The following is a 23,741-nucleotide window of genomic DNA, read 5'->3' as shown; positions in this document are numbered from 1 at the left end:
CCACATGCTCATGACGACCTGAGCTCGTCATGAGGCACGGCGCTCCAGTGCTCATGGCGAGCAGAGCTTGTCACAGGTGCACCCATTCCCGTGGAACACTCAGCACAGCAGGGGAATTATCCCCGCGTGTGAGCGTTCCACGGCGCATGACGAGCTGAGCTCATCAAGAGCACCGGAGCGCCGTGCCTCATGACGAGCTCAGCTCAGCTCGTCATGAGCATCGATGGTGTTAATATGTAAAATTTTCATGCCCCAAAAGGAGGTCTCAATTGTAAGCTCCTATTTCTCCTTTTACCCTCATGTTCATGTAACATATCAAGAAAACACAGCGGCTAGAGGCGAGCACCCCAGATATCTTTGCTAACATTCAGATGGAGAATTAAATAAATTAAGGTCATTATTTGGGCCTTATTTTGAGTTTGGCCAAACCCTTGTACAAACCGTCTGCCAGATCAGGAGTTTCTCCAGCCGTTCCCATGAAATAGGCACCGCAATCGGAACATCAAACGTCAGAGGCTGTACCTGCACGGCATAGACTGCTGCAGTCCGTGCCGTGCCGGTACTGGTGTGCATGCACACAGGGGGGCACATGTTAGGATAGCATTTGAGTATAATTAGAAAAAAAGAGGGGCTAGAGGCAACCTTGCTTCAATGCATCAAAAGACCATTGAGAATGTCTAGAGCTCACACCATAGCTTTGGCCGCGCACATTGCCTGACGCCTGGTACTAACATCATAGTTGCCAATGTTTCAGATTGCTTATGTGTGACATTTTCATAATTTCAGTGTAATTATGATTGACATTCAACGACTGTGAGTGACACTTTCTCGTGAGTAAAATCAAGCAATGAAGATTAGGGAAATATATAAATATCAGAAATTACATCAGTCTGAGCAACCAAAAACTGTAAGATTGTAAAACTGCTGCAAAGCACTAGCGCCAGGTGCAGTGGGAGCAGAGGTTCCAGGCTGCATTGGATACAGAAGCGAACCCCATTCTCTGGACACAGATGATTGCAACAGGCACCACAACCACCCTGCGCTCAGGCCCAAATTATTTTCCTGCCGTCATGAATGACACATAAAATCACTTTGCTAACAGTATGGAATCAAGTCTGCATTTTGTAGTTTTCACATAGGTTTTTTTCAGCAGACTCAATAAGCGTCTGCGCTCTTTCACCAAGCTCGCACCCCTTCGTTCCCTGCAAGATGTACACACATATTAAAGCAGAGGCACACACATTCCCTGAGCTGCAGTGCTTGAAACTATAACTTGCAGTTTACACATAGACCAACCCAATATACAGATCTTTACAGCAGGCACACTGTTCACCTCGAACACCTACCCTGCATACACATCTGCAGCTAGTGCAAGAACCTCTTGAGCTGTTATCTCGTACACATACCTTTCCCAGGAGTTTGTCCCTCCTGTAGAGTTTGCTGCTGTCCATCAGGGGCACAGGTTGGTGTAGTGACCCAGAGTCACAGTCAGCAGTCTAGTGTTTTGTATGCCCTACACTAAACACCCACCCACCACTGATGTCACTGGTCAGGTGACACAGCTTAAATAAAAGTGGCCGAACGCACGTGCTCTGGGCCAGTTGTACCATGTAGCCCACTGTGTCTGTGTCAGTCCTTTCCAGCATGAGGGCCCAGGGCCCCCAACATTACATTGGCGACAAGGAGGGCGGACGCTAGCCACGTGTGCCGCAGATGAAAGAAAAACCCCGGAAAGAAGAAGGGAAGCCGGCCACCGAGAAGCCCCCGGGGCCTGCCTGCAGACAAGAAGGTGACCGGGAGCCTACCCCCACACCTTGTGAGCAAAGCCTGCACAGCCCCTGAGTGGGGTGAAGAGGAGCGACCGACCGGAGGCCACCCGCGTCGGCCGCGATTGAGCCCCTACCTGGGGTGAAGAGAGAGCCATGCAGAGCCCACCTGCATTGGCCGCCACCGAGCCAGGACTGGTAGCCAAACGCTACGACCTCCGCGGAGCCCACCCGCGTGAACGAAGGAAGCCAGCCAGCCAGCCGAAGGTGAGCGGAGGGGGCCGTGCAAGCCTAAAGCGACCCCCCGTGACTGTATCATAAGCGGTGCCTACCCGCGTGGCCATGGTGCCCGAAAATAAGCTTTAAATAAAGCAGTGCCAGAGGAGCCCACCCGCGGGCTGCCTGAATCGTCCCCTGCCCCCGCTTCGTGTAGCGTGTGAAGAGGAGCTGCCACGGTCGGGGAGAGGAAAAGCGAAAGTCCCTTGTGTCAGCACCTTAAGCGGAGCCCACCCGCATGACCAGCGCGCCTTGCCGGGCGTAATTGCAGCCACATTAAATTTCAAATAAAGCAGCACCAGCGGAGCCCACCCGCGGCCTGCCTGCAGCAGCTTCATCTGTCCCCCACCGCGCAGCGTGTATACCCTGAGGCTGCGGCGGCGGGGTGAATGAACTGGAGCGCCCGCAGCGTGCAGTGAGCTGCCGGGCGAGAGAACGACTGAGCGGAGCTCACCCGCCGAGTCTGCCACAGTGAGCCCACCCACAGCAAGGGAGAACCATGCCCCGCCTGCACTAGCGAGCATGGGTGCCAGCCACAGCACCCCCAAGTAGGCCAAGCCGGTGCGGAGCCCACCCGTGGCTGGTCAGAACAGCGCCGACGAAGCTACGTCCTAGCCCCCCCCCGCCTGGCCGGACAAGGAACGGACTGCCCTAGTGGAGCAAGCAGGCTCCTGCTCCAGATACCCGCCTGCAGTGCCGTGAGGACCAACGTGCCAACGGGGCCAGGCTACTGAGACGCTGGCCCCACCACCAACACAAAGAAGACTGCCGCGCAGCGAACACTTTCCCCCAGATTGTCCACAGGTGCACCAGCACCTCCACAACCGTTAAGGACCCTTTTCCACTTGCCTGGGTAACTCTGGTCCATTGGCCTGGGCAGGCCTGCCTTTTTGCTCCAGAGCCTGCTCCTCGCCTCCCTGCCGGGACGAGCAAAACCAGCCTCAATCAGGGAGCTGCCTGGCTCGCAGAGCCATCTAGTGGCCATCTAGCACCGTTGCACCCACACACACCACAGAAGCAAGCATTGCTCAAACTAAGTGCCACGGAGGCAAGGGGATAAGTCACATCCACGTCTGCCAGATGTGATGCCGCCACCACCAGGAATCAGAAGGAATGGTGGACAACAAGAACCACAGCAAGACACGGAAGAAAAGAACAGTGGTGTCTACACGTCAACTCTGAAGGGAACTCGAGGGGACAACGCAGCACTGCCCAAGAACGCGCCTGAAGAATAGGACTGCGCCACAAGCCAAGGAAGTGACTCCTGTGTACAAGCAAGCATGCCGCAAGTGCGCCCAGAGAAATTCAAGAAACGCGCCAGGAGACAGCGCAGGAACGCGCCAGAAAACTCCAGGAACACGCAAGGAGACGACGCAGGGACACGCCAGAAGCGCAAGGGACACATCAAGAGACAGCGCAGGAACGCGCCAGAAGCAAAGCATTGCGCAGGACAGTGCAAGGAGTGAAGGAACCCCACACCCGCACGACAGGACCGCGCAGTACTGCGCCAGAACTTGGCAGGAGCGCCAGAATTCAGGAGCGCCAGAGTGACGCTGCACAGCGACACGCCAACGCCACAGAACAGCACTGCGCAGGAACGCGCAAGGAGTGAAGGAACTCCACACCTCAGGACAGGACAGCACTGCGCAGGAACGCGCAAGGAGTGAAGGAACTCCACACCTCAGGACAGAACAGCACTGCGCAGGAACGCAGAAGCAGTGAAGGAACTCCACACCTCAGGACCGAACAGCACTGCGCAAGAAGTGAAGGAACTCCACACCTCAGGACCGAACAGCACTGCGCAGGGATGAGCACGGAGTGAAGGAACTCCACGCCACCACGACTGAGTGACGCAGGGATCATGTCCTCGGAGACCTGTCAGTAAGTCACAGCAAAGATGACTTGCCAGAAAGTCACCGCCAGACGCGGACCAGTCGGATGGTCGCCCGAAAAAAAAAGGAAAGAAGACGCGAACCGGTCAGTTGGTCGCCCGAAAGGAAAGGAAGAAGATGACCAGACAGATGGTCGCCTGGAAAGAAAAGGAAAAGATGACCAGTCAGATGGCCGCCCGGAAACAAAAGGAGAAAGATGACCTGCCAGGTCACGACTGCAAAGACTTGCCAGAAGGTCAAAGCTAAAGTAACTGAATATTCTGACATGAAGACCGACATGAAGTTCAAGAAGAGGTCTATGGACGGGACCCAGAAGAGGTCTGATAACACCAACCCGAAGTAAAGGAGGAGCGACAGGAAGAAAGGTGCGATGCCTTGTTTTGGTCATTGGAAGAAGAGAAGGCGTGTACTAAGGGTAGGATGCAACCAGGGAGACAGGTGTGGAGTGCACGCCACACGGAGATGGCCTGGGTGGTTGAAGAAAAGAAAAGGGACCGGCCACGTCGTGACAGGAAAGGAGGAGAAGAAGGGAAGCGAGTGCCACTGTGCCACTAAAAGATCACAAGAAGAGAAGAGGTGTGACCAGCCAACTCACACAAACATCAGGAGAAGATGGCGACATGCACCAGAACACCGGAGTGCAGTGGAGAACAAGGCCTGGCAGGAACACCGGCGGCACAAGTCAAAGATATCCGCCTACAAGCCATCCATCCATGTGGCAATCGCAGAAGAGGGCAAGTTTGGACCGAAAACACCAGTCCAGTGGAAACCTGGCAAAGAGGTCCTCCCGGACATCTTGTGAGAAAGGAATACCGGCGAGAGGGGCCTCCTAGTGAGAGGGATGTATGCACCTTCTCCTTTAATCTGCCCAAAAATACTTTGAAGCCTGCCCCGAGACATCACCAAGGACCAGGACTGAAGAGGAGAACCGAGAAGACAAACAATACTCGGATCACGTCACTCTTCTATCTAGCTACCAACTGTCACCGGTGGTGTGAAGCAAAGACAAGGCAAAGGACAAAGTCCAGGCGGCGCAGACAGAAGATAGGACCTGCCGAACAACGGCAAACCATGCCACAGTGACTCAGGAGTCCTGGATACAGTAACTACACCATCTGCGACCTGCAATCCCCCAAAGAGACTCACTTCAAATTGTAGAGTCCAGTGTTATATTGTATGTAAATTTTTTCTCCCACAGGTTGGACTTTCGTTTGTTTTCATTTTCCCCCAAGTTTTGGATGGATGTAGTGACCCAGAGTCACATTCAGCAGTCTAGGGCCAGATGTAGGTCGGTCGGTAACGGCCGAAAATCGGTATTTTCGGCCGTTACCGACCGGTATTCAAGAATTGGCATGTAGGGGCACAATTTTACAGAATCGGAATATTTACCGAATCAGTAAATTTACTGATTCTGTAAAATACCGAATCGGTATTTTTACCGATTCGGTAAATCTCTGATGTAGGTGGGACTCTTCTGAGTCCCAAAGGCCCTACAAAATCGGTATTTTATCACACAATCCTATTGTGTGGTAAAATACCGAATTCAGGTGTGCATGCACATGTGTGCATGCACACCTAGCCATGTGACAGACATGCCCTTAGGGCATGTCTGTGTGCAACATGGCGCACATGCCTATTTGTGGGGTGCCAGAGGGTGTCAAAGTGACACCCCCTGCACCCTTGCAAAATTCGGTATTTACCGATTCTGTAAATACAGAATCGGTATTTCCCATTGATTCCTATGGGCTTCAAAGCCCATAGGAAACAATGGGAAATACCGATTCTGTATTTACAGAATCGGTAAATACCGAATGTTACCGATTCGGTATTTCCACATCTGGAAATACCTACATCTCCACCCCTTAGATTTACCGATTTTTAATTACCGAATCGGTAAAATTCGGTAATTAAAAATCGGTAAATCTATTCTACCTACAACTAGCCCCAAGTGTTTTGTATGCCCTACACTAAACACCCACCCACCACTGATGTCACTGATCAGGTGACACAGCTTAAATAAAAGTGGCCGAGCGCACGTGCTCGTGGCCAGTTGTACCATGTAGCCCACTGTGTCTGCGTCAGCCCTTTCCAGCATTAGGGCCCAGGGCCCCCAACATTACAATTGGCTCCACTGTGCCTGCCCACTGGGAGCACTGGCAGCCCCCGTGTATGGATGAGCCTGGCAGGGCTCTGTGACGCTCAAGATTGGAGAGACTGTGCTTAGATCGAGCATTTCCAAAGCCAATGTGAACATTCCCAAAATCAGGACAGGAAACGGGAAATGTAGGTAATTCAAAGGTACACCTGGGATGGACTTTGTTTCCGACCATGCACCCCCCAAACCATTCCCTTCCGTCTTCCACCCATCTCAAATCCATGCTCACCAAGTAACAGGATACACTCCTCAGTAAAAATATTGTAATTGTCTCTATTGGTTCCGTAAGAAGCCACAGCATAATGCTGTTGCCCGGCATAGATTTTAAAGTGGAGCTTCGGCATTGATAACATATTCTATGTGTGCATCTAATGCTGCGCTTTGATCTACCACATGAGGATGAAAGGCTGCGCACCCTGCAAGAGGAATCTATGACCAAAGGATCGTCTGTGCGCACCTTAGTCCACTGAGCCACCGGACGACTTGAACACAAACCAGGTGAAAGCGCTGTCAGCAGAAGGAGCCACGCGAACTCTTCCCAAAGTGCATATGTAACAAGGAGTGAATCATGTTTGTAGATGAGATCAAACTCACTTTTTTTACACATATGTTTTCAAATTGCACGTGAAACCATGCGTCTCCCTAAAATCAATTGTCTGCAGAGGAAGAAAGATAGCACAACACACCGGAGCCTCTGAAAGGCTTGGAGAGATGAGAAAGAATATTTTTACTAGTCCGGCCCTCGCTTCCAATGTCGGAAAGGCAGAGCAGTGGGTTAAAGTGGCTCATACATGCCTCTGCATGAGGTAAGAGGCACATGGTCACACCGCGTGGCGTGCGCCTTTTATTCTTCCCTGTTCGGAAAGCGGTGGGCGCTATACTAATAAGGGCCCTGTATTTGAAAAATGTTACAGAAAATCTATCATAATAACACTTAAATATAGTATTGCTAAATGCAATTACACCTACAAAGAGTCCCGAAATCATCTCATGTAAGCGTTCCGCTATATTGCATTGTAAATGCGTACACACATATTGCATGAAGCGGAATACACACTTAAACGTGTGTGGCTATACAGGAGCTCAGTGGATTAATGCACTGGCTGCGGCTCTCGCTTTATCATCGCTCTGACCTATGTATAACTGGCAGGTCACACTTTACATTCTTATGGGGTAGTTCAACTGGTAACTACAGATACGCTAGTGACCAATGCACCATTGGTTAGCCATTGGCAGACTGAGGGACATAAGGAGCATGACATAAAATGGACTGTCCTCTCCAAATTGGAAACCGACATCATAGGTGGTGACATGGATTCCAGACGGAGTCAGCGCGAAGTACAACTTATTATGAAATTTACTACTGTCACAAATGGGCTCAACGAATTTTCTGAGATCCCTCGGGCATTCTAAGTGTTTCCGCTCTGCCCCTGCTGAACATGCTCTAATCACTGGCTGCCTTCGCACAAAAAAAATAGTTTTTCAAAAAATGCTTTCCAATCATTATTTCAGGAATGTCAACACCCTCCTTTCATCTGCTTCACAGGAGCAGCAATAAGACCCCAGGTTCGGTACATTTTCAAAGAAAACTACAACTACCATACATCCTTTGCGGTCATGTGACCCTCTGTACCGCCCACAAAACAAACTACATTGCTCTCTCTCTCTCTCTTTTTAAACTTTCTCAGAATGAACATGAGCACTTCCGGGTGATGCGTGCTGCACCGCCAGACTTGGATGTGGTTCGAAATACTTGAGATTGTTCCACGATTGAAGGTATGTTTGATTCCTGCGAAAACCCCAAACTTAACTGCCGCTAGATGCCGCATAACTGTGGACCTTGATTTATTACTTTCCACTTGCCTCTTTTGCAGAACGTTTGAATAACGTTGGGCCTCACCGCCCACGGCAGAAATGACACGCCGCAACTGACAGGGCATTCTGAGTTGAAAAATAAACCCCCAGTCGAGTGGTGACTTTTAAAGGTAAATTTACGCTACTTCGTAGCTATAACCACCTTTGTTTGATCAACGGCAATACTCGAGTGTTTTATTTAGCAAACTGCTTTATTATTTCAGAGCCGCATGAAGTTTCCTAATTAACCATAAGACACCGAACGAATTATATACGGCTTCAAACTACAGCCGAGCGCTATCATCCATAAAGTGTCATTCTGACCTGCCACCCCACAGGTAATAAATAAAAACCAAGCCTTGTGACCGGAATAAGCTTGACAGCAGGTACTAACAAGTCCAAAACTAATCTGTGACTAACTCATTTTCCCAGATGTGCACGTTTTTCATCTTTTTTACTGAAGCGACCTTTTGAAAAACATTTTGGAAAACCAATTGAAAATTAAGGTAGGGGGCGCACTATGCTCGTGGTGGTGATGTATTACTGTTTCAGTGCAATTATTGGTACATCGAATAAGACCTTGATTGTAAGGGAATATTTTGTTTTCCTCTTTCAGATTTTCTATGTGGTCCTGATGAGAATCGGACAAAGGGTCCGGTTCGAAACGCGTCGACCTTTCTTGTTGTATCCTATGTCAAAATGAACATGTATGACTAATGTTTTGAATAGAATTGTACACTTAGCATTGGGATTAGGGGATGATTTAAAAAAAAAAAAACAGATTTACCCCTGCTAAATTTGCATATTATACAATTGAAATGAACCCAATGGTTTGACATAGGTTCTATTTATTTAGTTTTCTTTTCTGTGTTACATGTTGGTTTCTTTGTGAGTTTGAAGGCTTGGTTGTCAATGTTAGCGTGAATTGAGTCTGGTTACGTCTCAGGTGACGAGTATGAAGAGGTTGCTTGAATTTGTGCATTTAATTGTAATTCTTTGTGCACGTCTGTCCTCCAAAAGGTTTTTAGGTGTCACACACATTTATAAAAACAGTTTGTATTTTGTGTTCGTTGAAAGTCTTTGAAAATAAAAAAATGATGATGGATTAAATCCAACACATGGCTAAAAACTCATTGGTTTTTTAGCTTTTTGTAATAGCTCTTGGGTAAGGTAGGACTCAGTATTGGCTTTTTGTTTTTGGTTATTTAAGTATATAGACTCTGCCTTACTGAGGTGAGTCAAGGCCCTTGTTGGTTTTTTCGAGCATTGAAGCGGATACCACTTTTGCGAGGCTTCACTATTTGAAAACAATAGTGGTTTGTTTAACTGTGTGGTGGACAGGTGGTCCTCCCTAAAAAAGAATTCACTTTCACTTTATGTATGTGTGTTATTTGTTTGGTGTTTTAATTACTAACACAACGCTGTGTGTAACAACAATAGGACTATGACTGAGAGTCACACGTTCGCTTACAGCGAAGAACATATTCAGAGACTTATTAATTCCCCACCCGCTTTTGCCTCCGCTACCTTGAGTGTCTCAGCGAAGACCCAAAACGAGTCCGATAAGTTGACAAGACTAAAGAAAAAACAGGTCAGGACTGATTTGCATGGACACATTTTGATCCAACACTTAAGGGCAGGAACAATCCCTGGGGGACTTCAGATCCAGAATATCCCTATGGTGTTCATTGAGGATCCAGAGTACAAAAAAGGTTTCAGCTGCATTGAAACGAAATGCAGCCGTGATCTCATGGTGCTAACCGTAGAGACAGCTCTACGTCTATCCAAGAAACAACTAGAGGAAATAGAATCTTTGGAGTTGGAAATAAAAAATAACCAGTTGATACCTGATGCCAAAACATTGCTAGAAAAGGTTGACAAGGAAATCCATAAGTTTAAGGACTATACAGTAGCCCAAAAAACAAACCAATTTGAAACTAATAAAAAAAAATTCTCTCTTGAAAATACCTACCCGTATCTCCATAAAGATTTTTACACCCGGACAGACTCCAGGAGATATCTGCAGAACTCTCAGGGTAGATCAAGAAACACATTTCTGACCTTTTCAGATACTTCATCTTCATCAGGCTCTGAAACAGGAACAAGCGAGCCAGAGACTAATAGCGCTAATAGAAGAGGAGGCCAATTTAATCAAAATCCACAGAGGAATAACCCGCAACCTTTTATAGGCAGTGGCCAGTGGAGAGCCAGAGGCAGACCTCGATACAACTCCCAACCATGGGAAATGACAACAAGACGTCAATTCTACAAAAATTAAAAACATCACAGTATTCAATTTATCGGAGCGAGTTTTGACAGACACAGAGAAACTTGTACTAGAAAAAGGACTTTTGTTTCATCAAGGAAGACGGATTTTGTCAAAATGAAACTGGAAGTTCTGGAATTTTGTCATAAAATCAGCCTAAAAACTTTTTTTAAAGATCAAGAAATGGAAACGAATGGAGAAGTAACAGGTTTAAGGAAGAAATCTAACTTCTGCCCTCCGGGGCACAAAGTTCCAAAAGAAGTCATAATTTTTGAAAAAACGCTGTTATCAGCAATTGCCCAAATGGAGACCAACAAACAATATATCCAGTTTAATCTGCCTAAAGACCAAAAAGATGCCATTTTCTCACTAAAAATGATCCATCCTTGGTAATCAAACAAGCGGATAAGGGAGGGGCAATAGTACTGTGGCAGACAAATAGGTACCAAACTGAAATTATGAGACAACTAGGAGATATGACTGCTACAGAAAGATCATAAAAGAACCTACAGTAGAACTTCAAGGACAACTGTTCAATTTGATACAAATGGGGCTCGAACAAGGCTCTCTAGGACCCAAAGAGGCATCCTTCCTTCAGAATAAGAGACCACGAATTCCACTCTTCTATGTCCTTCCTAAACTCCATAAAAGTAAAACAAATCCTCCCGGGAGACCAATCTTCTCGGGTTGCGAGTCTTTACTGGAACCGGTGTCTAAATACATCGACTTTTTCCTAAAGCCACTAATTTTATCAGTCCCAGCACACTCACAAGACACGACTGCTTTCATGAATAGATTGGAACACATAGAGTATGATCCATCGAGTCAACTATTGGTTACAATGGACGTGGTTGCCCTATATACTCAGATTCCGCAGAAAGAAGCCCTTGAGACTTTGTCCTATTTTCTAGACACTAGAGAACAACCGGTCAGAGTACCAACTGACTTCATTATTGCTCTTGCCAAACTTGCATTGCAAAAAAAACTATTTTTTGTTTGGGTCTGATTTCTTTTATTAAATCAAAGGGGTAGCCATGGGCTGCCCCTTTTCTCCAGAATTGGCTGTCCTATTCATGGGATTATTTGAAGACAAATTTATCCTCAATAATAACCCATTCACGACATGTATCGCTCACTACATGCGTTACATCGATGACGCGTTCTTCATTTGGAGCGGATCTGAGGAACAACTCAAAGAATTTCTGAACTGGCTGAACAGACGAACAAAAGACATCCAATTTACAATAAACTTTTCAGCACATCAAATTACCTTTCTGGATGTAGAAGTCTATTCATCAGAAAAGTCATTGGCAACCACACTGTTCAGAAAAGAAACCAATCGCAATAAAGCATTGCACGATACAAGCAATCCCCCGCGAAACCTACGCCAAAATTGACCTTTTGGCCAATTCTTAAGGATTAGGCGGAATTGTACATTCAGAGATGAATATTTTGAACATGCTCAAAATCTATTTGAATGCCTAAAAGATCGAGGATACCCTAGGAAATTGCTTGAGCATGCAATGCACCGTGCTTGGTGGACCCCTCGAGAAGCCCTTCTGGAAAAAAGACTCAAACCACCATTACAGAGAATCGTTTGCGTAACCACTTTTTGCCCAAATGCTAATCATCTCAAAAAAAGAATTACACAAAATTGGCATCTGATAAAGAACCTTGATGGCACCCTACAACAGCCACCTCTTTTTGCTTTTAAAAAAGAAAAGAGTATTGCCAATTTTATGGTACGGGCAGCATTACCCAAAAAAGAAACACCCACACTGCGGAGCATGATGGGTTTACAGCCCGTCCAGGGACACCACAAATGTGGTACGTGTGTGTGCTGCGACAACACAATGGAAGGAGACGTCTTCTCATATAATGGCATTTTCTGGAAATATTCTGTCTTTTCAAATTATAAAACGAAAAATGTCATTTAATATAACTTTATGTCCTTGCCTCAAATTATATGTAGGCAAAACCTCCCAAGAAATCCGACAGCAGATTACTCAACATAAATCAAGGGTTCGGAGGCTAGTGACCAATGCACCATTGGTTAGCCATTAGCAGACTGAGGGTCATACGGAAGATGACATAAAATGGACTGTCCTCTCCAAATTGGAAACCGACATCAGAGGTGGTAACATGGAATCCAGACTGAGTCAGCGCGAAGTATAACTTATTATGAAATGTAATACTGTCACAAATGGGCTCAACAAATTTTCTGAGATCCCTCGGGTATTCTAAGTGTTTCTGCTCTGCCCCTGCTGAACATGCTCTAATCACTGGCTGCCTTCCCTCAAAAAATTGTTTTTCAAAAAATGCTTTCCAATCATTATTTCAGGAATGTCAACACCCTCCTTTCATCTGCTTCACAGGAGCAGCAATAAGACACCAGGTTCGGTACATTTTCAAAGAAAACTACAACTACCATACATCCTTTGCGGTCATGTGACCCTCTGTACCGCCCACAAAACAAACTACATTGCTCTCTCTCTTTTTAAACTTTCTCAGAAAGAACATGAGCACTTCCGGGTGATGCGTGCTGCAACGCCAGACTTGGATGTGGTTGAAATACTTGAGATTGTTCCATGATTGAAGGTATGTTTGATTCCTCCGAAAACGCCAAACTTAACTGCCGCTAGATGCCGCATAACGGTGGACCTTGATTTATTACTTTCCACTTGCCTCTTTTGCAGAACGTTTGAGTAACGTTGGGCCTCACCGCCCACAGCAGAAATGACAGGCTGCAACTGACAGGGCATTCTGAGTTGAAAAATAAACCCCCAGTCGAGTGGTGACTTTTAAAGGTAAATTTACGCTACTTCGTAGCTATAACCGCCTTTGTTTGATCGGCAATACTAGAGTGTTTTATTTAGCAAACTGCTTTATTATTTTACAGCCGCATGAAGTTTCCTAATTAACCATAAGACACTGGACGAATTATATACTGCTTCAAACTACAGCCGAGCGCTATCATCCATAAAGTGTCATTCTGACCTGCCACCCCACAGGTAATAAATAAAAACCAAGCCTTGTGACCGGAATAAGCTTGACAGCAGGTACTAACAAGTCCAAAACTAATCTGTGACTAACTCATTTTCCCAGATGTGCACGTTTTTCATCTTTTTTACTGAAGCGACCTTTTGAAAAACATTTTGGAAAACCAATTGAAAATTAAGGTAGGGGGCGCACTATGCTCGTGGTGGTGATGTATTACTGTTTCAATGCAATTATTGGTACATCGAATAAGACCTTGATTGTAAGGGAATATTTTGTTTTCCTCTTTCAGATTTTCTATGTGGTCCTGATGAGAATCGGACAAAGGGTCCGGTTCGAAACGCGTCGACCTTTCTTGTTGTATCCTATGTCAAAATGAACATGTATGACTAATGTTTTGAATAGAATTGTACACTTAGCATTGGGATTAGGTGATGATTTAAAAAAAAAAAAAACAGATTTACCCCTGCTAAATTTGCATAACATACAATTGAAATGAACCCAATGGTTTGACATAGGTTCTATTTATTTAGTTTTCTTTTCTGTGTTACATGTTGGTTTCTTTGTGAGTTTGAAGGCTTGATTGTCAATGTTAGCGTGAATTGAGTCTGGTTACGTCTCAGATGACGAGTATGAAAGAGGTTGCTTGAATTTGTGCATTTAATTGTAATTCTTTGTGCACGTCTGTCCTGCAAAAGGTTTTTAGGTGTCACACACATTTATAAAAACAGTTTGTATTTTGTGTTCGTTGAAAGTCTTTGAAAATAAAAAATGATGATGGATTAAATCCAACGCATGGCTAAAAATTCATTGTTTTTTTTAGCTTTTTGCAATAGTTCTTGGGTATAGTAGGATTCAGTATTGGCAGACATATGCGCAGCCTACAATCTCTGAAAGCTAGCTCTGTGGGTTAATGTACTTATCGTGCTGACTACCTGTATGCTGTGACAGATTTTGTGGTAGGTCACGCTATTGGAAACAGAAGGCACGTACCTCGGAGAGGCCAGTCACCACCGGGAAATTGACGCTGGGGTTCTGGGCATCCATCGGAGGAGCCAGGGAACAGGCCATAGGCAAAGATGACCTCATTAAAGCGCTGGCCAATGCAAGATTGGGGCACGAGGGACTTGTGAGCCAAGAGCGCCTGATCCACGGGAGGATGATGGTGATGCCCATGTCTTTGGTGCGGTTGTAAGGGGTTGGCAGGTATCTCGAAACACTGAAATCACTTCTGCAGTAAACTTCCATAAACCTCTTCCTCAGGTTCAATCAATCAGGTTTCTTGTATGGTGCGACTACTCAACCGTTAAGGTCTCAAGGCGCTGAAGGGGGGGGGGGGGAGTCTGTGGTTCAGTCGAAGAGCCACGTCTTGAGGTCCTTCCTTAACTGAGGCAGCGACGGTGATTACCTGAGATGTAGAGGTAGGGACCATCGGTTAAATACTTTGTAGTTTTAGCAGGTCAGAAGTTATCCTCTACAGGTCTCCAAATACAGCAAACAAAGAAATGCTCCTATGTGTTTCTCACACAAAGAAATGTCTAAAACGCCACCACCCTCGCAGACTTAAAATGTAACCATCCTTCCTGCGCCAGATGATCCAATAGTTGTAACTGTGTCTCAGAAAGGCCAGACAAGAACTCAAGAGGGAGCATAATTTTGGCATGTTGACGTAAATAATGTATCTGGCTATGCCGGGTCACCATAGCAACGTTTCCAAGGCCCATCAGTAGCTAAATTGTTTGGCACTAAAAAGTGAACAGATTATGCACTGCTTGCAAAGTTGTGTTTTTTTTTTTAGGCTCCGCATGATCCCCCACATTGTGGCAGGGAGTCGATATGCGTGACCAATATATAGGGTAATGTGGTGATGCGGACAACAGCACTAAAATGCCTTAGTCTAATGGCTGATGCATGGTACTTGGTAGGGCTGACAGAAGTTTCTCAGGTAAAACAAGTTTTACATGCTCAGGCATTTACACAGACCTAATAGGGCCAGTTGTTTCGTTACACGGTAGTAACGATCCCAGGTGTCACACATCACACTGTTATGTTTCATATAGGTAACTCCAAAATAGGTTCAGGTAGCAACCTACCCTTTCACCTATATTCTCACCTACCATTACACTGCATAACTGTTCCCGGGACTGACCTTTTACCTAGTTACGGTACTGCTAACAGGATGTGGAGTTTTCCCTGAGAACTAGCCTCATTCATTATGCATGAGAATTCTTGGAAACTCAGCAGGACAGCCAATCAATCAATCAAAGACATTTATAGAGGGCACTACTTACCCGTAGGGTCTCAAGGCGCTGGGGGGAGGAGGGTGCCGTTACTGCTCGAACAGCCAGGTCTTCAGCTTCTTCCTGAAGGAGAGGTGGTCTTGGGTCAGGCGCAGGTCGGACGGGAGGGAGTTCCAGGTCTTGGCGGCCAGGTAGGAGAAGGACCTTCCTCCTGTCGTCGCTCTTCAGATGCGGGGGACGGCGGCGAGGGCGTGGTTGGCTGATCGGAGGTGGCGTTTGGGAGCGTAGAAGTTGATTCGGTTGTTGAGGTAGCTCGGGCCTTGGTCGTGTAGGGCTTTGTGTGCGTGGGTGAGGAGGCGGAAGGTGATTCTTTTGTTGACGGGGAGCCAATGCAGGTCTCTCAGATGTCCGGAGATGTGGCTGGTTTGTGGGATGTCGAGGATTAGTCTGGCTGAGGCGTTCTGGATCCGCTGGAGTCTCTTCTGGAGCTTGGCGTTGGTACCGGCGTAGAGGGCGTTGCCGTAGTCCAGTCGGCTGGTGACGAGGGCCTGGGTGACGGTCTTCCTGGTCTCGGTGGGGATCCACCAGAAGATCTTTCGTAGCATGCGTAGGATGTTGAAGCATGCCGAGGAGACGTTGTTGACTTGCCTGGTCATGGAGAGGGAGGAGTCCAGGATGAAGCCCAGGTTCCGTGCGTGGTCTGTTGGTTTGGGTGCGGTGCCCAGGGCTGGAGGCCACCAGGAGTCGTCCCAGGGGGAGGGGGAAGAGCCCAGGATGAGGACCTCCGTCTTATCTGAGTTCATTTTCAGGCGGCTGGTCGTCATCCACTCGGCTACCTCTTTCATTCCTTCGTGCAGGTTGGCTCTGGCGGCGGCGGGGTCGTTGGTCAGGGAGAGGATCAGCTGGGTCTCGTCTGCGTAGGAGATTATGTTCAGGTTGTGTTGGCGTGCGATGGCCGCGAGGGGGCTCATGTAGACGTTGAAGAGGGTGGGGCTCAGCGAGGATCTTTAAAGGACGACGCAGATGACTTCGGTGGCCTCTGACTTGTACGGTGGTAGGCGGACTCTCTGTGTTCTTCCGTCGAGGAAGGAGATGATCCATTCCAGAGCCTTCTCCTGGATTCCGACGTTGCTGAGGCGCTGAACTAGGGTGCGGTGGCAGACCGTGTCGAATGCCGCGGAGAGGTCCAGGAGGATGAGGGCCGCTGTTTCTCCGTTGTCCATCAGGGCTCGGATGTCATCGGTGGCGGCGATGAGGGGGGTCTCGGTGCTGTGGTTGGCTCGGAAGCCAGACTGTGAGGGGTCGAGGGATCCATTCGTCTCAAGGAAGGCGGCCAGCTGCTTGTTGACTGTCTTCTCGGTGACTTTGGCTGGAAACGGGAGGAGCGAGATGGGGCGGTAGTTCTTGAGTTCGGTGGGGTCAGCTGTGGGTTTCTTGAGTAGTGCGCTGAGTTCGGCGTGCTTCCAGCTCTCAGGGAAGGTGGCGGTGTCGAAGGATGTGTTGATGATGTCTCGCAGGTGGGGTGCGATGACAGCGTCGGCCTTGTTGAAGACGTGGTGGGGCAAGGGTCGGTCGGAGATCCGGAGTGGATGGAGTTCATCGTGCGGACGGTGTCTTCGGTGCTGATCGGAGTCCAGGCGCGGAGGGTGGTGGTGGGGGGTGGTGGTTCGGTCGTGGTGTGCGTTGGTTGGTTGTTGAAGCTGTTGTGTATGTCCGCGATCTTGTTGTGGAAGTATGAGGCGAGAGAGTCGCAGAGGTCTTGCGATGGGGTGATGTCGTTGTTTCCTGCGCTGGGGTTGGAGAGCTCTTTCACGATGTTGAAGAGTTCCTTGCAGTTGTGTGCGTTGTTGTCAAGCCGGTCCTTGAATGCAGTTTTCTTGGCGGTGCGGATCAGTTGATGGTGCTTTCGGGTGGCGAGCTTGAGGGTGGTCATGTTGTCCGGTGTTGGTTCCCTTCTCCAGACTTTCTCGAGGGCTCGGCAGTTCTTCTTGGAGCTCTTGAGTTCGTTGGGCTTTCTTGCTGCCGAGTCTGTTGGGTGGGGTCCTCAGCGGGGCGAGCTCGTCCGCGCAGTTGCTGATCCACTTCGTGAGGTTGTCGGCGGCCTGGCAGGGGTTCGCTGATCTGGCAGGAGGGTGCTGGCTCAGGGAGGTGGCGAGCTGGTCAGCTGTGATCTTGTTCCAGCTTCTGCGGCAGCCTGTTGCTGGTGGTGGTGGTGGGTCGTCGTTCTTTTTAAGGTGAAGTGGACGCAGCTGTGGTCCGTCCATTGAAGCTCTGTGGCGTGGCTGAAGGCGATGTCTTTGCTGGATGAGAAGACTGCGTCGAGTGTGTGTCCGGCGAGGTGGGTGGGGGTGGACACCGCTGCTTGAGTCCAAGATTGGCGAGGTTGTCGAGCAGGGTGCTGGTGTTGCGGTCGTTGTTGTTCTCCAGGTGGAAGTTGAGGTCTCCCAGGAGGATGTAGTCAGCGGAGGGGAGGGCGTGCGGGCTGACTAAGTCGGCGATGTCCTCGCTGAATTGGGTGCGTGGTCCCGGAGGTCGGTAGATCAGAGTGCCTCTGAGGGTGGTCTTCGGGTTGGTGTGGATCTGGAAGTGCAGGTGTTCGGCGGTGGTAAGGGTGTTGTCGGTGCTGGTCGTGATACGGATGGTGTTCCTGTGGATGATGGGGATGCCTCCTCCCATCTGGTTGGCTGTGCGGTCCCTCCGGGTGATCTTGTAGCCCTCTGGGATGGCGATGGCGATGTCGGGAGCTGAAGAGGCGTTCATCCAGGTCTCCGTGAGGAAGGCAACGTCAGGGGCTGTGGTGTCGAGGAGGTTCCAGAGTGCGATGGCGTGTCTGTGGACGGAGCGGGTGTTGAGCAGGATGCACTTGAGGTGGGTGCTGCTGGAGTTCGACTTGGCGGGTGCTGGTGCGGGGCAGGTCCGGATGCAGGTGAACTTGCAGGCGTGGCAGCTGAAGGGTCCGTGGGTGCGTCGTGGTGTGGCGTGGTAGCACCCTGGGAGTCGACCGGCGTTGAGTGCGCTGAGGTTGGCGGCGGTGTACGTCAGGCGGGTCGGCCGGGGTCTTCGGGGGCCAGGGGTCCTGGCACTGGGCGCGGTCCAGGCGCGGACGGGCGTAGACGGGCTTACCTTTGGCGCGCCTTCGGCGCACAATCGACGCACCCACCACGTACTGAATAATAAGTATGCATAAGGGTCATTCCTTCCGTCATCCTAAGTCCGACAAGGCAAGCTAGAATCCCTTGGGGTACCACTTTGGATATATAAACACCATATCTTGCTGAGGTTGTCTGAGGAGAAAAGGACTTCCATGCCGACACACTGACGCAAGATGCTGAGGTTCCTGCACGCAGACAATCCAGCTCGCAGTGGTCTGACATCCCTCACAGGGTGTTTATTTCGAGACCAAGATGGGGTCCCACAGTCTCTCACTTCAGGTAATGGCGTTGACTTTATCCCAGAGGGATTCTTGATTTTACACCTTCATACATGCTAGGTACACTAAGGTACATCTAGATAGGGTCTCATCCTAGGAGTATGCATTAACTACTGTCATGTATTTTATATATTTGCCTGTATTCATTGTTTTAGCGCAATGGTAGAAATCTATTTAACACTAGAATGACGCAGGTTCAATAACTGCTTATTGTACAACGTCCCCGTCCTTTATTCTGTGTATTTCTCTGAGACAAAGTGAGCATGAGTGACTGAGCGAAAGGTTATGCACTGTTTCCTCGATCCCTGATGGGACAGAGTTGTCATGTTCGATAGTTGCCTAGAACTATTCTCTCCTTGGTAAGAGGGGTTTCTAGTGGCACTGTGAGCTAGCTGGTATACAGGCTAACATAACCGGTGGGGGTGTCTAGTTACAGTCTGGACACCAATCCTACAGTGTATGTTGTGCAGATCCTATGTAGGTTTATAGGAACTACACAACAAAACCTAGCCCTCAAGTTATGCAAGTTAAAGGTCAGGTGATATTACCCCTCAGGTTACACAGATTGCATTGGTGTTTGTCAGGATATAGGAAGCAACTTAAAATTCGGTTGTTTAAAAATAAACTTGCGCGGAGCGTGGCTTCGAAAGGCTTGGGAGATGGCCGCTGTGCCGGGGAGCTCCGCCGAGACGTGAAGCTTCGGATGGCTCCAGGCACTCATATCCTTCCCCGGACCTCGGAACCTATCAATCCGGCGGGCGGAACCAGCGCTGCCTCCCATGAGGGCTCAAAGAGAACGCAAGTTGAGCCCAGGATCTTTCTTTTGATCCCTTTCATGCCGCGTCTCGCTGTGACATCGAGGCCGCCATTTTGTTTTTGGGCGCGCTCGTGTTTTACCGCTAAGACGCTGTGAGAGGCTGTTTACCTCACAGAAAATGTCTTTCTTTTAAAATGACACCAGTTTTTTGATGTTTCTAAACAAACTTGCGGCATCTGTTCTATCAATTCGCTAATTTATTTGTGTGTCTGATTTTTAGCTCCAGTTACTCACTTTTTGGCAATAAGAATTCCTGTTCCTTTTAGAAGGGCTACAAGTGCTTCTTTCTATTGTCCTTCATGGTGACATCTCGCAACAACCGAAAGGGCTCCCTTCATTTCAAGGAGGCAAATATTGCTTATTTTAACCCTTTCAGTGTTTTACCAGAACCTGTGGATGATAATATGAGTGACTCTGTTGGCTCTAAGGGCTGTGCCTCTTCTAACTCTCGCTCAGGGACAAAGCAAGGTTCAAAACTTCCTTCTATGTCGACCTCTAACCCTGGCAAACGCCTAAAAGTGAATCCTCCTTCTCCTACAGATTTATCATCCTCAATATCGATGGAGCTTCCCCTGGATGAAATTCGTGCTCTTAAGCCACATATGGAGGAGACTAATATGCGCCTACAAAATTTGGAAGCCAATTGGTCACTCACAGATCAACGAGTTGGTGCATTGGAATCCCGTGTTGACCTTGTGCAAGGACTTACTGATCAAGTACCCCTTACTTATCTCCAAGGAAACTATGCAGCTTAATCAACAAATTGAAAATTTGGAGAATCGCAATAGGTGTAATAATGTACGCATTTATGGTTTGGTTGAAGGACTTGAGGGCCCTAATCCCATCTCCTTTTTTCAGTCTTTTCTGCCAACCCTTCTGGGTCTCCCAGACTGCCCATCTTTGAATATTCAACGCGCACATCGGCTTGGTCAACTCCCTCGTTCTGCTTCATCTTCTACGAAACCCAGAGGGGTTATACTATATTTTCTAGAGTATACTGAGTTGCTCAAAGTCTTACATGCTGCCAAACAACGTTGTAAACTCACTTGGAATGGTTCTTCTGTCTTTTTTTCCCAAGATTACGCCAAAGTAACTGCAGACCGTCGGAAAAAATTCTTGGATATGATACCTGATCTACGCAATTTAATTTCTAGATATGGGTTGTTTCACCCGTGTCTATTTAAAGTGACTTATAACAACAAGACACCTACTTATGAAGATCCCTCCATTACTACAACAGTTCCTGAATAGTTGCCGAGTGGACTCCATGGACATACCTCAGCCATGATGGATTCATCCTTTTGTTCTCTTTTGTTGTTCGTTTCTTCTCTTATTTTGTTCTCTCTTCCCCATTGTACTTTGTATTTTGTGTTAGATGACATTGTATATTTTTGTTTGTTTGAAATGTTTTTTGAACGTATGTAATTGATACTTTCCCTTTTTATTTATCAGATTGCATGTTCTGTGGTCCTTTACACTTTTTTTCTTCAGAGTTCCTGGTGGTAGTCTCCGTCCTTGCTGTCTCGTCTGGAGTCTTCCGTTCAGCGTTCCACCTCCCTCATGTGGCTTTACCATCCCCATTCCTAGTGTTTCCCATTGGTATGTCTTTGGTTACAATGTTTTTTCATTAATTGTATCTTCTTTGTTTTCTTCTCTCCCTCTGTCCTTTTTCTCCATTTTTTTTTTCTATTTTCTTCTCATTTCTTTTATCTCTGTTTTTTTTCAATTCTCATTATCTACTTACCTTTCCTTTCATTGTACTTACCTTTTTATTTTTCAACCTTCTTCTTCTCTTTGCTTCCTCTTAATTTTCTTATCCTATTTGCATAGAGTTGCTCTTATTGTTGCATTTATATTTTCATTGAATACTTATTCTCTGTTTATTCATTTATTTCAAGTTTTAGATACCAGTTAATTTAGTATCTTGGAATGTTAAAGGGTTGGGTTCTCCCATTAAATGTCAACGTGTTCTGTCTCATCTAGCTCACCTAAAAGCAGATATAGTGTTACTACAGGAAATTCATATCAAAGACGTAAACATTTCTAAACTACGTTGTAATTGGGTAGGCCACATTTTTGCATCTCCTGGCTCAGGGAAACGTAATGGTGTTGCAATTCTCTGTCATAAGCGACTTAATATCCAGCTCATAAATCAGGATAATGACTCTGGCAGATGGGTTGCTGTTTCCTTGTTAGTTAACAAAATTCCTTTAACTATTTTTGATTTATATGCTACTACCACATATGACAAATTATTTTGGCCTCATATTCTTTCTTCCCTCATGCACTATAGCGATTATTATTTTATTTTAGGTGGTGACTGTAACATGATTATGGATCCTTTTCTAGACAGGAAATCCGCTTCTTGTTTTTCACCCTCCCATGTTCATTCTCAGTTTACTTCCACTATATCTCAAAGATCTCTTGTTGACTCTTGGAGGATTTGCCACCCCACATTACAAGAATACACCTATTTCTCTTCTGTACATTCTTCCCAATGCACGGATTGATTACCTTTTTATTTCTAAACCCTTGACCCAACATATTCTTCATTCTGACATAGGTTCAATTTTAATTTCTGACCATGCTCCTGTCTCTCTACTTTTAGATTTACTTCCCCCTCATAAAGGTACTAAGAGATGGAGATTTAATAATTCTCTCCTTTTAAACACAAAATTCACGACAGCATTTCTTGATTTTGCATCCCTGTTTTTTGCAGAAAATTAATCACCTCAGACATCACCTCAAATACTATGGGATACTTTTAAGGCTGCTTCTAGAGACTTCATTATTTCTTTTGTGACCAAGAAAAGACACCTAGCTACTCAATCGTTAGCAAAACTGACTTCCCAAATTAAACAATTGGAATATAAGCAGTGGAAAAAAAAATATCTTTATTGTTTGATTAATAAAAATCATTACAATGGTGAACATGCAAACACTATAAAACATATATCATAAATAGTTAAAATATTTACATTTATACCATCACAATGGAAATGAGGGGTAAAACTCGTCAGAAACACAATTTAAAATCCTAATAGCCTAATAAAAACAGTTATAAACCTTAGTTGTCCATTCTAGTTTTTCCATCTGATAGGATCAAATGCAAACATTTGCTTATAAGAAGCAACATTTAATGACTTTGGTAATATAGTTCAGGGTTTATGGTAAGAATCCTGGGGCTACAGTCCATTTGTGTAATGAGCCCCCTGCATACAGTATTTCTAGGGATTCACAGGGAAAACGGGTCCGTCCATGTGCCGAGACCGTTATCAACTGTACTTGCGTACTACGAAGGATTGTAGAAGTCAGGTGAGAGTACAACAACATAGACACTAGGCTTAGTCTGTTTTTTAATGGTTAACCGTTGGTGGCTTGCAGAGTTTCACTGTTTGTAAATTTTGCTGCTGTTACTGTAACAAACTTGGTGAACCTGCTGTTAAGTTGTGGATTATCCGGGTTCATTGATGCAAGAATAGCCTGACGGCTTGTAGGCATGCCTAGTTTGTTCCAGTCACCCTTTAACAATTTCTTTTGATCGTCTTGAGCTGTAGCACAAAGACATACCACATGCTCCATTGTTTCTGTACTGCTCACACAGCCTCTGCACGTTACTTTTGGGTTTGCACGTCGCCATACCGGTAGGTGATACAGAAATGGCCAGTCTCCCATCCTGAGGGCCAGAAATCTTTTTTTCCACTGCAATGAGTAGGTACATGACAAGTGTGGGCCCTCAATCCCTGGCTTGAGTCCTGATACAACTGTTCAGGCGTGCTTACGTTGAATCAGTTGAGCTCTGTCAGAATGGAGGGACCAGAGATGGACGTTTCTTTTGATGTGGGTTTTAAGTACCTGCTGCGATGGATTAGAAGTCCAGATTTCTTCTATGTCAAGTAGTTGTATGCAATCCTGCAAGTAACGCCGATATGAGCCGCCGATTTGACCGGCTGAGATCTTCAGCCACAAAAGGGCCTCCAGGCTTCCCTCTCTGGAGTTGCACAGCTTGTTGCACAGCCTGATGTACGCTCCACGCCCTATTGCTTGG

Source organism: Lissotriton vulgaris, chromosome 3_2, assembly GCF_964263255.1.
Source record: "Lissotriton vulgaris chromosome 3_2, aLisVul1.2, whole genome shotgun sequence".
Taxonomy (NCBI): Eukaryota; Metazoa; Chordata; class Amphibia; order Caudata; family Salamandridae; genus Lissotriton; species Lissotriton vulgaris.
This window is presented reverse-complemented; position numbering follows the sequence as displayed.